Source organism: Pan paniscus, chromosome 12, assembly GCF_029289425.2.
Source record: "Pan paniscus chromosome 12, NHGRI_mPanPan1-v2.0_pri, whole genome shotgun sequence".
NCBI lineage: Eukaryota > Metazoa > Chordata > Mammalia > Primates > Hominidae > Pan > Pan paniscus.
The window spans coordinates 124,803,676-124,809,675 of NC_073261.2; the positions used below are offsets into that span (position 1 = coordinate 124,803,676).

General features: G+C 49.3%; 1 long non-coding RNA gene across 1 annotated transcript in view; it reads left to right on the forward strand.

The window, feature by feature from the left end:
- The window catches only part of LOC117979044 (uncharacterized), a 43,902-nt gene extending 38,326 nt beyond the window's left edge, over positions 1-5,576 (forward strand). Inside the window, exon 3 of the long non-coding RNA XR_004669642.2 lies at positions 2,579-5,576. This is a non-coding gene — a long non-coding RNA (uncharacterized LOC117979044). The remainder of the gene's footprint in view (positions 1-2,578) is intronic.
- The last annotated feature ends 424 nt before the right edge of the window (positions 5,577-6,000 follow it).

Sequence of the window (6,000 nt, forward strand, 5' to 3'; positions counted from 1 at the left end):
AGAGTCATTTTTCAGGACACGTTCACTTCTGGTGAGTGTGAGTCCATCTTTCTGGAGGTCATTGCAAAGAAGGCAGCCGGCGGAAAGACCACAGGAGCCAAGAAATCTAAGGCCAAGTGGAGGCAGACGCACAGGTCTGGGGCTCGGCCTTGGAGGTGAAGCTATTTCCGGATGGGACCGGACCTCAGCCCTAAAGAGGGGTGCTGGGTTCCTGTTGGAGCTGGGCAGTGGGGATTGGACATTTGGGTAGAGCACTGTCAGAGGTGTTCAACCCAGAGCGACTCCATCCTGAGCAGGGGCTGGTGAAACGAGGCTGAGACCTACAGGGCTGCATTCCCAGGAGGTGAGGCATTCTCAGTCACGGGAGGAGCTAGGAGGTCGGCAGGACTGGTTTCACAAGATGCAGGTCACAAAGACCCCACTGATAAGACAGGATTGGGGAAAGCAGCCAGCCAAAATCCACCAAAACCAAGTTGGCCACAAAAGTGACCTCTGATTGTCCTCACTGCTTATTATAAGCAAATTATAATGCATTAGCATGCAAAAAAAACGCCACCAGCACCATGACTGGCTAATTTTCATATTTTTGGTAGAGATGGGATTTCACCATGCTGGCCAGGCTGGTCTCAAACTCCTGACCTCAGGTGATCCACCCACCTTGGCCTCCCAAAGTGCTGGGATTACAGGCATGAGCCACCGCACGCAGCCAATATTTCTTTAAATATGATCTAAACAAGTTTACAGATGCCAGGGCAATGTCTGGAAGTTACCCGATAGGGTCTGAAAAGGGGAGGAACTCTCAGAGCCGGGAATTCCCTGCCCCTTTTCTAGAAAACTCATGAATTATGCACCCCTTGTTTAGCATGTGATCAAGAAATAGCCACAAACATAGCCAGCAGGCAGCCCTCAGGCCCGCTCTGTCTGTGGGGTAGCCATTCTTTTGCTTGTTTACATCTCTAATAAACTTGCTCCACTTCATGGGCTCGCCCCAAATTCTTACTTTCAAGAGATCCAAGAACCCTCTCTTGGGGTCTGGATCCAAACTCCTTTCCGGTAACAACACCACACACAAAAAGGGATGACTTCCTACGGTAGCTCTTAGTAAGAGATGTGTCAAATGCCCCTGATACACTCTTTCTCAACATCTTACATCAATTTCATTGTAGCAACTATTGAAAATATAAGGTCTTCCAGTTGTCCCATCTTGTTTTCTATAGTGTTCTTCAAACATGTTACATTAAATTAAGGTGGTCCTTAGGAATTGGAGGAGACAATGAGGTCAATCGACAAAAGAATCTAAAGTACCACCACCACTGTAACACAGAAGTCTGAATGCAAGAAAGTTGCCACAGTCAAAATGGAGTCAGTGATGTCAAGAAAACCCTAACAAATAGAGCCAGGCAAGGCCATGAGGAGAGGGTGCCCTTGCATGAATGCCTGAACACAAAAAGTATCACAAAAGCCTGCAAAAACCACAGCTGCACACAAAGGCCATTGCAACTGGACACAAGAAACACTTCTGCAAGGATGTCTGCCCACCAACTACCTGGCCAACCTCAGACAGGTGTGTCACCCTTGTCATATATCTTTGTAGGGGAAAAAAAAAAAAACAGAAAACTTTAGACAAATTAAATTTAACAGTTTCACTGAGTAAAAAGCGATTCTCAAACTGGGTAGGGACCAGGACAGGCTCAGAGCAACTTGGACACTGCCGGGTGGTCAGAGAAGATTTATGGACAGAAAAAGGCATGTGAGGGACAGAAAACGGAATCAGGCACAGAAACAGCCACATTGGTGACAGCTCGGCATTTGCCTTACTGGGACATGGTTTGAACGTTTGGTTGCCTGGAATTGCCCAAAGCTCAGTAGGGGCAGAAGAGCAGGTGTCTGTTTACACACCCAGCTACTGTGCACAGAGAACCCTTTAAGCTGAGTTTACAATACGTAAGGCAGCAGTTTCACACTCAACGCAACGTAAGGGCAGCCAAGGGTAATGACTCCGACAAGTATGTAATCCTCCTCCTTTTTTCCTTTAAAAACCCTTGTCTTCCTTTTCCTCCCTGAACATGCACAGAGTTTACTATGGTGTGTGCACTCCCATAGCAATGCTTTATTTCCAGATAAATCTCTTTTCTTTCAGAGAACCTCTCTGTTTGTTTTTATGTTTGTTTTTAGGGTGACAAGTGACAGGAAGGGCTGGGAAATTTGGTACCTTGGCCCTCAGGCAGCATTTGGAAGAGGGCCACCATTTTCTCACATTTACTCAGATCAGTAAATTAAATTTTCTGTTGGAAATATTGATGTTACAATTAAAAATGTATACTTTCTTCTTCTAGGCAGAATAATCATTGTTCCTGAATTTTGAGAGTTGACGGTGATCTCATATGCAGAATATCTATACCCAATAATGAACACTTTTCCATTTCATTTGACTGTGGACAACATGAAAAAGCTCCTTAAGTACAATAACGCTCAGATGACACAATTTCATTCCTGATTTGAGGGTTGCATTGCAATGTGGAAAAACACTTGGGATAAATAATAAACCATTTGGATTTCTTTTTTCTCACTTTAACAGAAGCATGTTCCTGGTCCTAGCAGCATCAAAGACAACGAAGAAGCTGATGGGTTGGCCTCAGAAGGATCTAGAGCATCAGGGGACGAATCTTCGCAGGTGTTGCCTGCCCTCCTGGAGGCCGCCCTGCTGGCGCTAACTTCTGGGGACTCTTCCCACTCTCCCGGGCGTCTCTGTGCAACACCTTCGCACCCTGATCTCTTTCCACGTTTCCAGCATGGTTATGAGCATCTTAGCCAGTTACAAAGTACACGAGGCTTCTTGTTGGATGTTCATGGCTGGAGGGTCCCTGGGCCATTCAGCTTAGAGCCTCCGCTTGCCTGTTGCTTGTGAATTATGTGTCATTATTTGCTGTAGTGCTCAAAATATGTCCTGGAATTTAATGAACTGTTGGTAGAAAAATGTTCTTAAATACTTTAGGCTTATCTGATGGAAAGTTGGAAAGATTAGCCTGCAGTCACATTTTTAAAATTCTTTCAGTGCAGCCCAAGCAGAGGGTCCCTTCGCTCTTCAGACCTGGAAAGTCGTCCTTCAGTCTGGACTTGAATCTTGATCTCGTATTTTCTGATGAAGGGCAGGGTTCAGTTTCTGAGCCCCACCTGATGCTTCCTCTCCTCTCAGCTTTGGTCCTCCGGTTGGAGAGATGGCCTCCAGCCCTTGTCCTTAATGCAGCCTCCACTTCCTGGTGCAAATTGTGTACCAGGCAAGCTCTTCCTAAGACCTGCCACTCATCGAATAATTGGCAAATTGCATTTTTTTTAACTTAGGATATGCTTATGTGGATTTAAGAGCAGAGTGGCAATGGGCCAATGGAAAAGGGCACTGGCCTCCTGAGGCTCAGAGGGGCTGCTCTGACAAGCAGTGCTGCTCTCCAGGAGAAGCTCTGAGAGTTAAGCCCACAGGCCTCTGTTCATTTATAACGTTGCTTGGCACAGTAAGAAATCCCAGTGTAAGGAACTGGAAGCCGGGAGCTCAGTTGTGTTTGTGAATCCACTGCTGGGTGCCCTCGTTCTGGTGTGCTCTGGGTAGAGATGGGCCCAGCCTTGGGGTCCTGAAACAATCAGGGCTAATGGCCACTCTGAGGGCAAGCCTGAAAAAGCAAGGCTTAAGGAGCAAGCAGAGAAACCCCACTGTGAGACATGCTAACTGCTGCAGAAATGGCCTGGAACGTGGATCCTTGGGCTGATCTGATGAGAGGCCAATACAAATTTGATGAAACACTGACACATAAGAGCCCAGGAGCCTGACACTCACAGAGGCTGGGGGCTGCCACGAGCTTGACACTCACAGAGGCTGGAAAGCCCGCCATGAGCCTGACACTCACAGAGGCTGGGGGCCCGCCATTCACTTAGGCCTCTTTACATGCACTGCCCTTGGCTCCAACGTCAGGCCCTTGGGATCCTGGTGACACCAAGCACCCCTCTGTCAGGTGCCCTCTATGGTCCCCACTTGTGGTTCATCCCAGAACATTCCTCAGGGGCAGCAAGAAGGGAGGGTCCAGTGCATTCCACCCAAGACCAGAGTTCCACCAGTACAAGGGAGGGTCTAGTGTGTTCCACCCAATACCAGAGTTGTACCCAGTGCTAGGGAGGGTCCAGTGCATTCCACCTGAGACCAGAGTTCCACTGCTGCTGTAGAAAGGACCAGAGGCAGGAGGTGCCTCGTGTGAACAGTGGCCACCCTCTTCCTGCAGATTCTATCCAGGGGCCTCTGGGGTGCAGCCTGGGAACATGCACCCTAACCAGCTCCCAGTGCCAGGACAAATACAAAGTACAGTGAGAGGCTGCATTCTTATTACTGAAGATAAGATCCTTCCTCTTTCCCTTTCCCTACAGATATTCTTTCTTTCTTTCTTTTTCTAATGTATGTAAATCTGTTTAATGGCTACAGAAGCCTCTGGCCAGATTCAGGTATCCAGAAAGTTTTCTCAAGGACCCAAGAGCCATCTCCTTGAAAAGTCACCACCAAGGAAGACCACGTCCCTCTCCCTGTTTTCTGGGAGGAGGAGGGCCCAGCTTGTCCCCTGACTCCAAACTGCACAACCTCTGACCCCAGCTGTGGGAAAATGAGAGACTTCTTTCTGTCTTTGCCATCTGCTCTTGGTTGCTGCTGCTGCTTTCCGCACTTTGGCTGAATGAGTTTTCTGAAACTCAGTTGTTGCCGTTCCCTTCCACATTTGTGGAGAGATTTGTGAGGCGTGGGTTGGGAGGAGGTGTGTTTCCCGTGACACCTCGCCAACTCGAACTTTAGCACCTTAGCTAGAAGCCCCTATGGTGATGCCAAGCCTGGCCTGGCGCTGCGTCTGTGTGTGTGAGCCCATTAGATGAATTCATGGGGGCCTCCATGGTGATGCCAAGCCTGGCCTGGCACTGCGTCTGTGCTTGTGAACCCATTAGATGTACTCACAGGGTGCTCTGGTACTGTTGGGGCTTCAGTTCACTCAGACCCCACATGGCTCCCTCCCGGTCACACACATCACACAGAGACACAGAGATTAGGGAACCAGCCTCACAGTGCCCAGCTTTGAGTGGTGGATGCAGGATCTGACCTGGCACCCTCCCCCTAAGCAGCTGTGGTCACTGTGACCACAGCCTCAGTGAGTAGCGTGGCCACCCCAGCCCTGCCTCTGGGACCTCCGGGGCTGAGCGGCGGCTGCCGTCCGAGACCCCCACCAGGCCACCTTCACCAGCACCTTGTCCTCATTGGAACGACTTTGGGCCTCAGACTTGAACTTGAGATGCCCAAAGAAATCTCACTTGTTCGAACTCCACACCAGGTGTCTACCCGCCTCTCCCACCTATTCCTCGAGACCAGGCCCCACAGCCTTCCCCTCTGCCTGGCCTCCTGAGGTGCTGGTTTCCTAGAACATTCTAGCCAGAAGGGCATGCTCACTTCCCCCAGTGGTTTCCAGAGGGGGCTGGGGAGTCTGGGCAGAGGGGAAGAAGAGGGGCCTGGATGGTGGGACACCCGGGCCCCACGCACAAGTGCGAATAAGAAAAATGTGCACTCTCATAAATACAGAATAGAAAAAAATGGTATTCTTGATGTGTGCCTTTCATGTTTTAAAAATTTTGCTTGAATTTATTCACCAATTTTTCTACATTGACCACTCATTCCTGTTCTGGGGAAAAATATTCATAAGCATTGATTTCAAAGGACAGGAAGCTCTGGTCTTGTCTGTACATGAGTGACAGCCATGATCGCTTTAGGGTTGCAGGAGCCCAGACCCAACTCCCACCTGCATACTCTCCAAGAGGGTGGGAAAGCGTGGTCCCCTCTGGCTTTCTTGACAGAAGAAACTGGGTTTGCGGGCAGCAGAGGTGGAAGGAAAGAGCCTGGCAGCGAGTGAGGAGAGTTGTTTCCTCAGCCATTCCCAGCCCTGGCTGTGTTCAGATGCTCAGGGCTGTAACCCTCACCTCAAAGAC